The 17,167-nt window shown below is 36.1% G+C and overlaps 1 pseudogene; it reads right to left on the bottom strand.

The window, feature by feature from the left end:
* Positions 1-4,258: 4,258 nt before the first annotated feature.
* On the bottom strand, positions 4,259-5,293 carry LOC120856960 (annotated as a pseudogene).
* Positions 5,294-17,167: the final 11,874 nt, after the last annotated feature.

Genomic DNA, 17,167 nt, shown 5'->3' with positions numbered 1-17,167 from the left:
GAAAAAGAAATGCAAAAAAGCAAAATGGCTATCTGGGGAGGGTTTACAAATAGCTATGAAAAGAAGAGAAGCAAAAAGCAAAGCAGAAAAGGAAAGATATAATCATCTGAATGCAGAGTTCCAAAGAATAGCAAGGAGAGATAAGAAAGCCTTCCTCAGCAATCAATGCAAAGAAATAGAGGAAAACAATAGAATGGGAAAGAGTAGAGATCTCTTCAAGAAAATTAGAGATACCAAGGGAACATTTCAAGCAAAGATGGGCTCGATAAGGGACAGAAATGGTATGGATCTAACAGAAGCAGAAGATATTAAGAAGAGGTGGCAAGAATACACAAAAGAACTATACAAAAAAGATCATGACCTAGAAAGCATCACTACGAACAAAGCTAGTGGAGGTGATGGAATTCCAGTTGAGCTGTTTCAAATCCAGAAAGGTGATGCTGTGAAAGTGCTGCACTCAATATGCCAGCACATTTGGAAAACTCAGCTGTGGCCATAGGACTGGAAAAGGTCAGTTTTCATTCTAATCCCAAAGAAAGGCAATGCCAAAGATGCTCAAACTACTGCACAATTGCACTCATCTCACACGCTAGTAAAGTAATGCTTCAAATTCTCCAAGCCAGGCTTCAGCAGTACGTGAACAATGAACTTCCAGATGTTCAAGCTGGTTTTAGAAAAGGCAGAGGAACTAGAGATCAAATTGCCAACATCCTCTGGATCATTGAAAAAGCAAGAGAGTTCCAGAAAAACACCTACTTCTGCTTTATTGACTATGCCAAAGCCTTTGACTGTGTGGATCACAATAAACTGTGGAAAATTCTGAAAGAGATGGGAATACCAGACCACATGACCTACCTCTTGAGAAACCTATATGCAGGTCAGGAAGCAACAGTTAGAACTGGGCATGGAACAACAGACTGGTTTCTAATAGGAAAAGGAGTATATCAAGGCTGTATATTGTCACCCTGCTTATTTAACTTCTATGCAGAGTACATCATGAGAAATGCTGGGCTGGAAGAAGCACAAGCTAGAATCAAGATTGCTGAGAGAAATATCAATAACCTCATATATGCAGATGACACCACCCTTATGGCAGAAAGTGAAGAGGAACTAAAAAGCCTCTTGATGAAAGTGAAAGAGGAGAGTGAGAAAGTTGGCTTAGATCTCAACGTTCAGAAAACGAAGATCATGGCATCTGGTCCCATCACTTCATGGCAAATAGATGGGGAAAGTGGAAAGTTTCAGACTTTACTTTTTGGGGCCTGAAAATCACTGCAGATGGTGATTGCAGCCATGAAATTAAAAGACTCTTACTTCTTGGAAGGAAAGTTATGACCAACCTAGATGGCATATTCAAAAGCAGAGACATTACTCTGCCAACAAAAGTCCGTCTAGTCAAGGCTATGGTTTTTCCAGTGGTCATGTATGGATGAGAGAGTTGGCCTGTGAAGAAAGCTGAGTGCCGAAGAATTGATGCTTTTGAACTGTGGTGTTGGAGAAGACTCTTGAGAGTCCCTTGGACTGCAAGAAGATCCAATTAATGCATTCTAAAGGAAATCAGTCCTGGGTGTACATTGGAAGGACTGATGCTAAAGCTGAACCTCCAATACTTTGGCCACCTCATGCGAATAGTTGACTCATTGGAAAAGACTCTGATGCTGGCACGAATTGGGGGCAGGAGGAGAAGGGGACGACAGAGGATGAGATGGCTGGATGGCATTACCAACTCGATGGACATGAGTTTGAGTAAACTCCAGGAGCTGGTGATGGACAGGGAGGCTTGATGTGCTGCAATTCATGGGGTCACAAAGAGTTGGACGTGACTGAGCAACTGAACTGAACTGAACTGAACTGAACTGCAGCACACCAGGCTTCACTATCTCCTGGAATTTGCTCAACTCTGTCCACTGAGTTTATGTAATGTAATACAATATGTAATACATTTAATATAATACTTGCATATGCAAAAAACACAATTCATATTAATAAGTTAAATCTTTTACTTAAGATCTTTCTGCTTCAGAGGGGACAATAATAGTTTTTACAACAAAGAAATACTGTAGTATATAGAAATTACTTGCACTAAGAGTCTGAAAATTGTAATACACGCACAATATTCTTCCCCATGTGGAAATTTTGTCTTTGTAACAAGATTCAAGTTGTTGCAGGACCCTTTCCCAAGTGATTTGCAATGCTACCCCTCATTTACCCAGGTTGCTGTTTTATGTGTGACTGACCGTTTTGTTTATGGAGTTTTTATGGGCAGACAATATTATTTATTTATCTTTGTTTCCATAGTAATTGCATGGGCCAGCTAACAGAGAAGTATTTATAAAAAGAGATGTCATTTGAACCAGAACTTGACAGAAAATTTATAATTTACCAAGAGCATAGGTTTTCACTTAATTTGGTTTAGCAAATATGTATGAAAGTAAATATAAAAAGTATAAACTATTCTGTTTTCCACAATGCCACTCTAAATTTCTTTAGAGCTGAATTCTGCAGTTTTATTTTATTTTATTTTTCTAATAAGACTAAATTTATTCAATACCCTAGTAAAAGTTTTGATTATAAGTATCCAACAGTATAAAAAGTACAAAACAGATTTGTAGATTTCTAATATATTAATACAAAGTGCATGACTACATACAGTACATCCTACAGGCAAAGAGAGGTGGAAGGGGGAAAGAAGACTGTAGTTGAGGTCTAGTAATAAATAAATAAATACAGAAGTAGAGATGATCCATATTATAGTATATTCTACCACCAATACTGCAGCCAAAATGTACAAAAAAAAAATTTCAAAATAACTCAGGAGGAAGATGATAATGGCTGGGGTTCTTGTAATACACCTCAAAGTCTGCGGGAGCACTGACCCAACTCACTGTGTAGTCTGTGCATATGGTGGCTTGTAGTTTTTTCCAAAGGAAGAAATATAAAACTTTAAGTTTCGATTAAGAACTATAAAACTATAGGGTGCCCATAAAAAGTGGCTCACTCTCTTGTTATGTATACTATCCAATCTTTAAAATCCAGTTTTAAAAATAAGTACTGAGTCATGTTTTACCAGGGAGGCAAACGATGCTTCCTCAAAATGAAAACAGGTGATATATTTTTCCTGTACTTTTAGAAAAGAGGCAATAGATAGTACTTTGGTTTGGGTTCAAGTAAAAGGCTTTTAATGAAGGTTTTAGAATGGAAGAGCTCCACATTTAGGCTGTATCATCTAACACCTCAATGTTCAGAAAGCCTGACTAAAAGAAGCCAAACCAAAACCAACCCACTCAGCATTAACACACACCTCTTTTCTTTTAGTAGAATTTTACTTTAATATAGAATGAAAAAAAAGCCCCAAAATCCCCAAACCCTAACAGGTTAAAACAAGTCAAACAACCATTCTACACAGATAAAACCTTCACAAGGGTCAACTGAAGTAATCCAGAGCTAAAACGGAATTGTGCAGATTTTCTATGAAGTCACCAGTCACGTAACATAAACAAATTATTTACACACTTGCAAGCCCTCTAAGAAACGTGCCCCAAGAAGCATTAACCTTTGTTTTTCTCGTGTGCCATCCTAAAGACTTGCACATTGTTATTTTTCAGATAATCTAACATTTTTAATAGAGAATGTTCTCTACCAAGTGGTAATGCTTTGGTACTATTCATATAGGATTGCTTATCCTAAAGACTTGACATTTCCCCAAGAGGAACTTTAATTCTGCTTTAAGTTTTGATTCTGCTTTTTAAGTTTCATATAAATTAAAATCTGTATCAAATATCAATATGGAGGGAGGTGATACAGGATGCAACATATACAATCAAGTTACCTCTGCATATTTAGAAATTACTCCTTCAAGATATTCACACCAGAGAGCTGTCTGTCCTGCTTAATATTCAGTAGTACAGGTTTGAATCACCAGAACCTCGGCAAGACCTTAATATTTCAGTTATTAACAACTACCTCTAGGGGCAAGTCCATGTTTACTGAATTATGACAAATTTATTATAATGAAGGAAAACACATGTAGCCAGCCATCTTAAAAAATGCCCCAACCACTGCTTCTCAAAATAGAAAGACTAAAACTACATACATTTATCATACAACAAATCCCATCTCTGTCCCCTGAAAATTCCCCTAATTTCATTCATTAGAAGGGGATTTTTAAAAAAGACTTAAAGAGCACTGTACAGCAGCATTCAGCTTTCCTATGAAATACTCAGCATCTTAAATATTATGTACACTTCTTTTTTATCTCTTAGTAAGCTTCACTGGCTTCAGAGTTTGTGGAACCGGAGGAAAAATAACCCATTCAAAACTATTCTACAAATCCATCTTTTGGCAGAATAGCAGGTATCCAAATTAAAAATAGGAGGGTCATTTTGTTGCTTTGTTTTCCAAAATTTAAATCGTTTTTGCTCCCCTTCTACATAAAACTTGGTCACCACTCCTGAGTGGAGATAGGCAGAGGCTCTGGCCCCTGCTCCTCCGGCTTCTCAGCAGCTGCTTTCTTATTGCTGCAGCAAGGCTTGAATAGATGTGTGTCGATGAGGACTTCCCCAAAACGGCCCTTATAGATAATGCCACAGCATATTTTCTGTCTTTTCCAGTATGTGAGATCTAAAAAGGAAAACACTGGCGTTCTGTTGGAGCCAGAAGCCATCTCTGTATCTGAGCCATCATCTGACTGGTTACAGTAACAGGGAGACTGAGCTGGAGAGGCACTTGAAGTTGTACTGTGAGCATCAGAATTGCGGCGTTTAAATTCCTTCTGCAATTTACTGATCTGGTTACTTTTTATCCTGTTTCCAGATAGAGTTTTCACTTTCTTTGGTTTCAGTGTAGTCTTTAGACTGGGCCCTGCCCTTGCATCTACCACATGATTCCAGTTTTTTTTTTGACCCTGCTGGCAATTTCTTCCATCTTTTCACAAGCAGGACACAGGCATTACAGATATCTCCTGAACGAGTCTCATGTAACCCAAAACAGCGCTGGAAATCCTTTTCATAGCGTTTACTGTCAGTGAATCGAGAACTGGAGGATTTAGCTCTGCAAATACAGCAGCCCTCTATACTTCGGTACATCTTTGGCTTGTGAAAACCAAACATCTTTTCCTCTGGGCAATAGCCTTCCAATAGGAGCCGTTCCACGCGCAATAACGTTCCCGAGGGGCGAAGTGCACGCCAAGTCAACCCCCGCTTCAAATCGCTCCCTCCTCCTCAACTGCCTTGTCTAGAAAGACTGTCTCCTGCAGTTCTGCAGTTGCTGCCGCTGGCGGGGAAGGTGTAGATTCCGCTTTTCCTGCAGTTTTATATTTGAATAACTATGAAGCATGTGATCTGTAATATTGTATACCTCATGTTAAAAATGATATTTATCTGTTTACTTATTTAATGGGAAACAATTATTTGATTCTAATCTTAAGGGGTTGTAACTCAAGACATGGAGGATAAACACAGCCAAGTCATTCTCTACCCTCGCAACTCTCATGGTCTATTCAGGAGGCTCAGTGCATGAAGAAATAACTTTGATGTAATAGAGCTATAGGAGAGACAATGTGAAGGACAATGAAATGTAGTGAACGAAGGTTAGCCTTGTGATGGAGAGTCAGGGAAGTCTTAACAGAAGCGATCATGTTTCAGTTGAATCTCAATAAGAAAATTTAAAGTTCACTAGGGAGAAAAAAGAAATGCATTTTCTTACCAATGGGAATGACAAGCACACAGGCACAGAGGCATGGTGGAGCATGGCATGTTCAGGAAATAGCAACTGACCTTTTATAACTAAAGCAAAAACATCAGGAGTTGGGAAAGGAGTTGAAGATTAATCTGGAAAAATAGATTGGGGTCAGATTTTGAAAGGATTTGTATGAAGAGGTTGCACATAATTTTGAAGGCGAGGAATAATCGTTGAAATTTTGAAATAGGCCAGTCACATGGTCAAGCCTGTAGTTTAGAAAGTAACTGATGTCAGGCTGATGGATAAACTGAAAGGCATACAGACTAAATCTTACTAATGTGTATTTTAATAGATAAACAATGAGGTTTTAGATTTCTGTAATAAATTCTTAACTGGTCTTCCTCTTCATCGTTGACTATCATAATCACAACACCACAGCAGCCAAAGCTATTCTTAAAAAAAAAAAAAAAATCAGGTCACTTTTCTGCTCAGCCCTTGTAATTGATTCTCCAAATCATTCAGAGTAAAATCCTTGTAATCAGTAGCACACATGTTTCTGTCACATTCCAAACCCACTGGCCTTGCTGACCGTCATCATGCCAGATATGCTCCCATCCTGGGACTTTTGCTACATAAATGCAGGGTTGATTCCCTCACTGCTTTTAAATCTTGGCTCAACTGTCACCTTCTTATGGAGGACTTTCTTGGTCACCCTGTTTAAAATTGGAGACATCTATTTCCACCTAGCATTCACAATCTCTTCCATCCTGTTCTCCTTTTATCCTTCAAAGCATTCGTTACACTCTAATGTATTATACAATTTACTTTTTAAATTATGCTTATTGTCCTCCTCCTTTGCTAGAATTTAAGGTAGGGATCGTCTATTTTGTTCAGTAGTGTATCCCAAAGTGCCTAGAACATTGCTGCATAGAAGGGTCTTGAAATTAGTTTTTTTGATGAATGAAATAATGACATCTTTGACAATAAGTTATGGACAGGTGAATTGTTGGAGTGAAGACTTCTATGATGAATTTCAGTGGAGTTGTGGGTGGGACTGGTTTAATTTGGTCATAAAGAGAGAAATAGGGTCTGACTTATTTCTCTAGCTTGTTTGAATTACTGGATAAGAGTGCTATTAGCTGATATTCTCCTCTTATTTCTAATATTAATTTTAAAACCACATAGAAACTGTATAAAATAAATTATGCACAAGTTAAAATTTTAAAAATTCTCTTATAACTGCTGGTTATACAAATATGCATTGTCATTTCTTTAATGTCTGATAAATATTTTATAGTTCTACCTTGGAAGAAAGAGAAAGAGAGAGGACTTCAAATTTTTATCTGCCTTCTTGAATTATTTTAAGTAAAGGGAAAAATAGATCATTTTCTAATTTATGTCTAGCTCAAATTACTGCTCTTGCTTTCTTTACTATGATATTGTCCACTTGATTCTGGTTACTTTGAATCTCAGCTCTTAGTATGAGCACAATTAATTGCTCTGGAGGTAGAGTGGTGTTCTATAAGGACAAGGATTTTGACTCTTGTGTTGTGTTTGGAACAGTGTGTCTTTGTGGGGAGAATAAGAAGAAAAAATTTTACTCAGGCTTAGATACTCTTTTTATTATTTATTTATTTATTAGCCATACCACACAGCTTGTGGGATCTTACTGACCTGGCCAAAAATTTCGTTCAGGTTTTTCCTCAACATCATATGTAGGTACCCAAAGAGACTTTTGTCAAACTCAATAGTTCCTTGATCAGGAATTGAACCCAGGCTCTTGGCGGCGAAATCATGAAGTCCTAACCTCAGGATCACCTAGGAATTCCCTCAGGCTTGGATTCAATAGAGTTGTTTTTAAATTCTAGTTTTGTTAACTTATGAGCAATGTCTCCTAAAACAAATTATTTAACCTCATCAAGAATCAACTCCTTTACTTGTCAAATGATACTGGCATATAGTTTTGTTGTGAGATGAAATGCAATGTTTTTGAAAATTGTGAAGTGCAAAAAAAAAAAAAAAAGTAAAATAAACACACACCATTGCGAAGAGCATGGTGGGATCTGCAAGTAATCAGGAAGAGAAATTCATGGCACTCGGTCTTCAGAAACTAGTTGGTAAAAGAAAAGCTAGTTCAACAATTTTTTTTGGTGCTCACCAAACTTGTTGCTAGATTCTTTTTTTTTTTTCTTTTTAGCCTAATAAGTAGTCACAGACTATATATCCCATTTTATATTTTTGTTCCACAACTTGCCTTGGAGTATGACTACTCAGGGACCCCTCTAAACTTTCTGTTAACTCATACCAGGATTTTTTCTGACTAGAAATGCTTCCAAATTAGCATCTCTGAGGGAGTTAAGTGTTTTAAAAATTAATCAGTGACTCTCATTTCACCTTCAGAGTATTGCCAGAATCTGATAGTGTGTATCTGCTAATATTGCTTCATGCTTTTTCTTATTAAAACTAAGATTTGAGTTTTCCATCTTGATTGCATGCTTGGAAATTTCCATAATTGGTAATCCCCTTATTTTTTTTTCTTGCAATCATCATTGCTAAAGTTTCTCTCATGTTGCTTAATCAAAGTCAATGGTAACATTTTATGCTCTCTCTCTCTCTTTTTTTTTGTACTTGGAAAACTTAATAATTGAAGGAATAAAATATTTTTTAGCAAACGAGGGTTATTTTGACCTCCAGAGAGCAAAGGTATTAATGCAAGACAGTTTAATGCACTAACTAGGGGCCTGCTTTCCTCTGACTGACTGCTTTCCTCTATCACTCACAAATTACTTAGTTTCTGACCACACAGAATTTAGAAAGATTACTAATGGTACTAACTACTAGATGTTGATGTGTGTAAGTCACAGTATGTATGCCTGTAGAATGGATATTTCCCTGGAAAGCAGAGTCAAAGTGTAAGCTTAAATTTTCACTCAGTACAAATGGATCTCAACTTGGGGATGATTTGCTTATATCTAAGAAACATTTGGGGATATTTTTGATTGTCAAAACTAGCAGAATATTATTGATATTCAGTGAGCAGAGGCCATGAGTGCTGTTTAACATCCTACAATGGGCAAGACAACTTCCTAAAACAAAGATTTATTAGCCCCAAATCTCACTAGTGGTTGAGAAACACTGCTTTAAATTCCCTCATATCTCAGTTGGTAAAGAATCTGCCTGTGATTCAGGAGACCTAGGTTCAATTCCTGGGTGGAAAGATTCCCCTGGGAAGGAATTGGCAACCCACTCCAGTATTCCTGCCTGGAGAATCCCATGGACAGAGGAGCCTGGAGGGCTCTAGTCCATGGGGTTGCAGGAGTCGGACATGACTTAGCAACTAAAGCACCAAAAGGGTATTGAATTAGTTACCAAAAACTTGACTTGAATCTGCCATTAGCTAGGTCCTACGCTAATCATTTTACTTTTCTGTGCCTAAACCCTCATATCTGAAATAAATAAATAAATAAACCACGTAATTTGCTAGTATGTTTTAAGCTACAAATTTCTACAGATATTTTCTGATGCCTTCCTGGAATTAGATGCCAATTGGTGCAAACTGATTTTTTTTTTTTTCTTAAGCAGCTCATTAAAAGTTAGCCAAAGACACAGACATTATCCTGATAATTTGAGCAGTAGACACCTGATTGTAACAGATCTCAAAATATCAACTTAGAGGCAATTCAATTACATTTACAGAATTTTCTTTCAAGATAGTATAAAACACAGTTGCCAGCAGTATCCAACAGTAGGCATTTTCACTGAATTCCCTATGAAATCACTTTTTATGGGTCTGTCAGATAATACTGGTTTATCTACATATTTTGCTTCTAATTACTTTGTTCATTTCAGTATCCTGAACAACTCTTGATAAAACTATAGTAAAAGTTTTGCAAAATTTTCAATATCTATTTCTCAAGATATTTTCTGTTTATTCCAAACCAAAGAAAAAATCTGACAGCTATAAAGTTAATAATGAATATTGCATTAATTATTTATCTGAGCATCAGAAAGTTTTGAATAAATGGGCATAAAAGCAATATGCTAGAATTAATGAAGAAAGTAACAGCAATTCCATTTTGAATGTTTGAACAACATTCTCCCAATGCTGTTCTTTCAGGGAATTCTCCCTCACCCAAGAATGCATACTAAAGCATCCTGGTACAGTTCAGATTCAGTTAATAGTAGGTATTATAAAATGTTGGAGGAGGGCATGGCAACTCATTCCTGTATTCTTGGCTGGAGAATCCCATGGACAGAGGAATCTGGTGGGCTACCATATGGGTAGGGTGGCATATCTCTGTCCATAGGGTCGCACAGAATCAGACATGACTAAAGTGACTTAGTAGTCACTAACTCATGATAAAGTGTCCTTATGCTTATTTTTCTCTGGGAAATCAATAGTCCCCACACTAATAGTTCTCAGTAACTCAGAGTGATGGTGTGTGATTGTTGTATTTTCTTTTAGAGGGTCACTAATTTATTCAAAAAACACCAATTGACAACTTGCTATGTACCAGGAACAGCACTCTAGCTTGGGTCAGTTCACACATTAAACCTGTCTGTTCAGTATTTTTAACTGAACGGAAATACTATTCTCTGGCTTTAGCATGTGCTATCTATTGCTTTTTTCTCAATGGTCACTCCATATAATGTCACCTTTATTGCTCTTCTCAGATTCTTAAAACATTTATTTATTCCACCTTGTTTGTTACTAACACATAAGCTCTCTGTATATTTTGCTCCCCATGTTGCTTCTGCATTCTCTAGAGCTTTACCTTTGAGATGCAGTGAGCACAGCTTCAAAACTGGTCAACTGTCTCACTCCAAAAATTGATTGTAAATTACTCCATCTTGCATATGATATTAATTAAACTCATAGTTGGCACTGAAGACATTGCTCAAGAATGTACGTGTTCAATAATACTTCTCTGGAAAAAAGATTTAGAACTTAGAGGTGACCTCACAATTTACAGTTGCATGGAAAAAACTCTCTTTTTATCCAAATTTCTATTTTGAGAAATTTTAAACCAACACTCAAAGTTGAAAAACTGATATATATATGTATATATATATATATACACACACACACATATATATGTGTATATATATATATACACACTAAATATTTCTCCAGCTGTATCTACTAATGATTAATATTTTACCACTTTAAACTCTCTTTACATACCCACCCACACACACATTTTTGTTGAGCCATTTTTAAATAAGTTCCATAAACCATGACTCTAACTACTTCTGTATGTAGCTCTCAAAGTTAGAATTTTTTAAAAAATGAGGATATTTTCTCATATAATCACGAGAATTACATATCTATAACTCTCAAAGATTTTTAACAGATAAAAATCTTACCTTATATAAAATCCATTATCAAATGGCCTTAGTTGTCACAATAATGTCCTTTGTAACCATTTTGTTGTGTTGAACCAAGGTTCAAAGATCACACATTATAGTTAAATGCCATAACTCTTTAGTCTTTTTTCAACTAAAATAGTGCCCTGTCATTAAAACAAAAACAAAAAACTCTTATAATAATGAAAATTTTGAAGAATCTAAGTTAGCTGCTTTTGTGTTATACTATTTATATTTGTCTAATTGTTGTCTTGTGATTTAATTCACATTAAACGTTCATGTTGAGAAGCTTACATAGCTGGTGCTGGATCCTTCTTGGCATATCTCATGAAGAGTCATGTAACATCAGGTTATTATTGGTGATGTTTGTTTTCTTCATCGTAGGGGCTCCTTTGCCCATTGTGATTTTTAACCTCAATTTTAAACAAATCCAACAAATATACCTAGAATTTTGTGCTCTGTGTGTGTGTGCGCTTTTTTTTTTTTTTTTGAGAATTTATTAATGGTTTGGAGAAGAGAGATGACATCTTTACCATCTTGAGAGTATAAATTCTGGAGATAGCTATTAGTCTTTTCTCACTCACTAGGATAGTTACTGCAATGCTCTTATCCTCCCATCTTTCTATCCATTGTCCATGAATTCTTGGGCATGAAACTGTGCAATCACTTCCAACTTTTGATCAAATGTAGTGTCTGTTGAATTTTCATACAATTATTACTTCAAGTTGGTAAAATAAAGCCCAGGATTAATTATTTATAATGTAGCAACCTTGTATAGGAAAGGAAGTGAAAGTCATTCCATCCTGTCTGACTCTTTATAGTGCCATGGACTGTAGACTGCCAGACTCCTCTCTCCATGTCTCTTGACTGAGACAGTCAACCCTCTGTCTGAGTGGGTTGCCATTTCCTTCTTCAGAGGCTCTTTCTGACCCAGAGATCATACCCAGGTCTCCCGCATTGCAGGCAGATCCTTTACCATCTGAGACACTAGGGAAGGATATGAAAGTATAGGAAAGTAGACAAAATATTGCAAATTGTAAATACACCTGTTACACACTAAAATTTTAGCACATTTCCTAGTTCTTTTCTGGGCACTAAATCTTCAGTTCAGCTCAGTCACTCAGTTGTGTCCGACTCTGCGACCCCATGGACTGCAGTACACCAGGCTTCCCTGTCCATCACCAACTCCTGGAGCCTACTCAAACTCATGTCCATTGCATCAGTGGTACCATCCAACCATCTCATCCTCTGTCATTCCCTTCTCCCACCTTCAATCTTTCCCAGCATCAGGGTCTTTTCCAAGGAGTCAGTTCCTCGCATCAGGTGGCCAAAGTATTGGAGTTTCAGCTTCAACATCATTCCTTCCAATGAGCATTCAGGACTGATTTCCTTTAGGATGGATTGGCTGAATCCCTTTGCAGTCCAAGGGACTCTCAAGAGTCTTCTCCAACACCACAGTTCAAAAGCATCAATTCTTTGGCGCTCAGCTCTCTTTATAGTCCAACTTTCACATCCATACATGATTACTGGAAAAACCATAGCTTTGACTAGATGAAACTTTGTTGGCAAAGTAATGTCTCTGCTTTTTAATATGCTATCTGGGTTGATCATAGCTTTTCTTCCAAGGAACAAGCGTCTTTTAGTTTCACGGCTGCAATCACCATCTGGAGTGATTTTGGAGCTCCCCCAAAATTAAGTCTGTCACTGTTTCCATTGTTTTCCCCATCTATTTGCCATGAAGTGTTGGGACCAGATGCCATGATCTTAGTTTTCTGAATGTTGAGATTTAAGCCAACATTAAAGTTAAATCTTAAAGATTTAAGCTAAATCTTATAACTAGCAAATGTGGGACTTCTGTTGTACCCAAAGCTTTTATAGTGGCAGTAAATAAGACATATGAATATATGTTGTTTTCTAAAATAGTATTCTGACCTGCTGTTGGTGAAATTCCTAAGTTGTTGAACTCAAATATCTGTTTTAGGAAGAGATCATATTAGATTCTACACATTTGTTTTCTTGTCATTTTTCTCTAGGTCAACTTTAAAATCTAGAGGAATATATCAATATGCCCAGGAGCTTTACCACAATTTACACTCTGACCAAAAGAACAACACATAGATATAACACACACTATTACAAATAAAATAATACAAACACAATATTATTGTTTCTGTGAATGTTTTATACTTTGCTAAGAACTTTATCAGTGCTAGGAGAATGTGTAATGAAAAGATTGATGAAAATCTGTGTCTTTAAGGGGGGATTTTCCTCTTGTCTATGCCGGTGAGGAACTATTTTCATTTTCTAATTTGGGAAGGCAGCCAAATGCCCTACTGGGTTTGCTCTTCTCTGTTCCAGAGAATTATTTGAACTCAACAGGCCAAATTGACCACATACATGTCTTCATTTGATTAGCATATTATACTGGTGGATTACTTAAACTTACTTCTTCAGCTTTAAGATTGGAAATCTATTTTGTTTAAGTAAGAATAGGGACACCCTCCAAACTACTTAAATTTAACTATGTCGTAGAGTGAAACAATTTTCCTGGAGGATAGAGAATATAATGAAAAATCGTACAATGACTATAAGTCAACATAAGGTTCATGCTTTAATTACTCAACATTTCACATTTGTTGCTTGTAAACTATTAATTATTTAAAATTGTTAATTTCACCAAGATTCTGACACTTTCCAAGTAATAAACTTTGGAAAATAATACTTTCCAAGCACAAACTTTGTTTATGCCTAGAAACAAAGTTTAATTAATACATTAATTCACTTGACTTAATTCTACCTTGAAACAGAGTGAAAAGTAAAATTTATTTCACTTGAATGATATATAGCATTGACGGACCAGGGACCTTATTTCTATTTTGTGCTTCTTCTGTATCAGTAGTTTATAAGCTGAACCAGATGACTTTCAAATCTTGGGTAAGACCCTCAGTATATGAAATATTAAAAAAAAAAACTCATACATTTTGTTTTCTGGTGTATAACTAGTCAACAGGCCAATTTACTTGAGGTTCAACATCTATTTCCAATATTAAATGGATACTACCAAAAATTCAGCTCTATGTGTCTGTTTCTCCTGTGAGGCATGAAAGGCTGTATAGAAAACGAGTGTGGTGATGGGGCAGACTGTTTCAGATCTGTATGACCTGTGCTCCAAAAGAAATAAGAATCATCTGTACCATCAGAAGTGTTGACTTCTACCTGCTATGGTATCATTAAGGTATATATTGTAAAAGCAATTCATAACTAAGCACAGATAAATGTTATTACTCATATTCTCTTCTGGTAAAATTAGGTAGTGGAGACATGCTGTGAAAGTTCTCTCTTTCATCCAGTGTTTTTCTTTGGGAACCCTTTTGTTCCCTTTTCTGTGTTAGACCGATCATTTCTTTATGGAAGTACTTGGAGTTAGTCATTTGGTGAAAGAAATTTGTAGGAAAGAGCATTATGCAAATGAGAAATCCCTCTGTAAAATTTTAAAAGTTAAATTTTTAATTCCCTCTATTCTATATTTTATATCTCTCAACTAAACAGTTGATATTATTACTATTTCCTTGTGGTGCTATTAATGAACTTTCTGCCCAGTATGTTCTTTCCTTCTCTCTTTATTTATAAATATGTTACAGTGTCTTTAACTGGAGGTAGAATGAATAAATCACAAATTTGAAATATATTCCTCAGCCATGAACTTTACAGGAAACCAGTGTTCACTACAGAGGCTGAAGTTTTTATATTTAAAGAGCACTTTAAATCAGTGATATTTGAGTGGTACTGAATAATTTGAGCTAGTTTTTTGCAATCGTTTAATGTCTCATAAACCAACCATTAGTAAAAATAATGCAATGTTCACTTCTAATTTTCAAATAATTTTTGCATGGATGTTGCTTTTAATTTAAATAACATTTTATAAACTAACAATCTGTGCCCTAAACAACCTTTCACCCTCTTTATTACATCTTTGTTGCAGACATAAAGATAAACTTACCTTTATTAGATCAGTCTTATGTAGCAATAACAGAGTATCATTTTATTTCTCTTCAAGAAATCATGCTGATGGATTTCCAGTATAGTTTGCAACTATGGTCCAAATACCAAGGATATTTATCCTTTTCAAAGGAAATGATAGCGACTCTGTTCTGCTCTATAATCCTTGTTAAGTTATTCAACATAGGATCAAGGACATTTCCTTAAGAAAATAAAATGAATGTTCTCAGTTTATCAATTATTCTATCATTTGGAGTCCAAAGTGTTGTACAGTTTTCTTGAAACATTAGGCAACCTTGTAAAAGGAAGATTTAAATTTAAATGTCTGAAACAATTTGTTCATAGCTGTAAGTCTACAACCATGGTATTAAAAGTTCCCTAATGGCTAAGGTATTTTCAGAATTCCCATGTGATATATACCACTGAAGACAAGGTACTTCGAAAATTCCTACAGATGGCTGCTTAATGTGTAAATTAATCTGACTCAGTAAGGATCATGCGAGTCACTGGCAGCTATAATTATAGATCAAAATAAAATCTTGCTCTACAGATTTGTTCAACTAGAGAACTGTAACATATACACAAGTTTATTAAATACTTTAATTATTTACTGTCAGAATTTATGACATGTGTGCTTCAACTTGCAAACACTAATAGGAATGATATTGCACCATGTTACTAGCATAAAACAAGCAAGGTAGTTAAAACACACACACACACACACACACAGAGGAAAGACACACTGCAAAACAACAAAACCAAACTCCATCTCCAAATACAATGGATTTTCAAAGAAAATGAATCAAATAGCAAATTAGTCAGCATGGGCATGTTGAAGGATCCAAATAAATATGAAGCTGATACTTCTTCACATTTTTATAACCTTAAAATTAAAATCTAAGTTATCCCAATCAAGCCCTTATTAACTAAGCTGCACTAAGAGGTCTATTCTGACTTCAAGGTAACAGCTGAAAGTTTGTTTAAGACAAGCATATTTACACTTAATGAGATTCATATGAATTTTCAGCTTTTATTTGAAGAGTTTAGGAAAGCACTAACCTTGAAAAGCACATCTGTTCTTGTTACTAGTTCTGAAAAACAGTTCCCTTCCTCTTATTAACTGCAAGAAACAGAATTCTCTGGGAAAAACAGGGCAATTGACAAAGAATCTTTTTTTTTTTTTTCCTTTGCAAGGGTAAGCTTTAATCCTGTTCTTACTCAATTAAAGTAAACCTGAATTAAACTAATCTGAAGTTCTCATTCATTTACAATAATGGAAGAAGAGGTAGAGTAAGATGAGATCTATTATAATTTCAAAGTGACCAATATTTCCCTTGACGGTAGCACGTTTTAAAAGTATTCATGAGCCAAACTCTCTGCCCAATAATGTGTAGTGCAGCCTTCTCTCCTTACATGATGCCACTCTGTCAATGGAGAGATGATTAAACTATGTACATCTTTCTTCACATTCATTAAGAAGCTGTGTAGCATAATGTACGGGACACAAGGCAGGAAGTCAAGACCTTGGTTTCTGCAAGAATAAGTGACTGTCAGCAAAGCACTTAACCTCTGTGAACCCCAGTTGCCTCATCTATAAAATGAGAGGCTTGGCCAGACAGCATCTACGGTGTCTCTTTCACTTCAATAGTTCTTTCATTCTATAAAGCAATGTATATACAAAGAAGTGAACTGATTCCTTTCTTTAGATAATTCTGGCCAGTCAACACTGCTCATCTCAATGATATAAATGTTTCAAGCAAAATATTTTGCCTCACTTTTCCATTTCACTTGAGAGACAAGAGGAGAGTGAAAAAGTTGGCTTAAAGCTCAACACACAGAAAACTAAGATCATGGCATCTGGTCCCTTCACTTCATGGCAAATAGATGGGGAAACAGTAGAAACAGTGGCTGACTATTTTGGGGGTCTCCAAAATCACTGCAGATGGTGACTGCAGCCATGAAATTATGACACTTACTCCTTGGAAGGAAAGTTATGGCCAACCTAGACAGCATATTAAAAAGCAGAGACATTACTTTGTCAACAAAGGTCCATCTAGTCAAGGCTATGGTTTTTTCAGTGGGCATGTATGGATGTGAGAGTTGGACTATGAAGAAAGCTGAG

Source organism: Oryx dammah, unplaced genomic scaffold (genome assembly GCF_014754425.2).
Source record: "Oryx dammah isolate SB20612 unplaced genomic scaffold, SCBI_Odam_1.1 HiC_scaffold_28, whole genome shotgun sequence".
Lineage (NCBI taxonomy): Eukaryota > Metazoa > Chordata > Mammalia > Artiodactyla > Bovidae > Oryx > Oryx dammah.
Note: the sequence above shows the minus strand (reverse complement) of the source record. Positions and strands in the feature narration are given on the sequence as shown.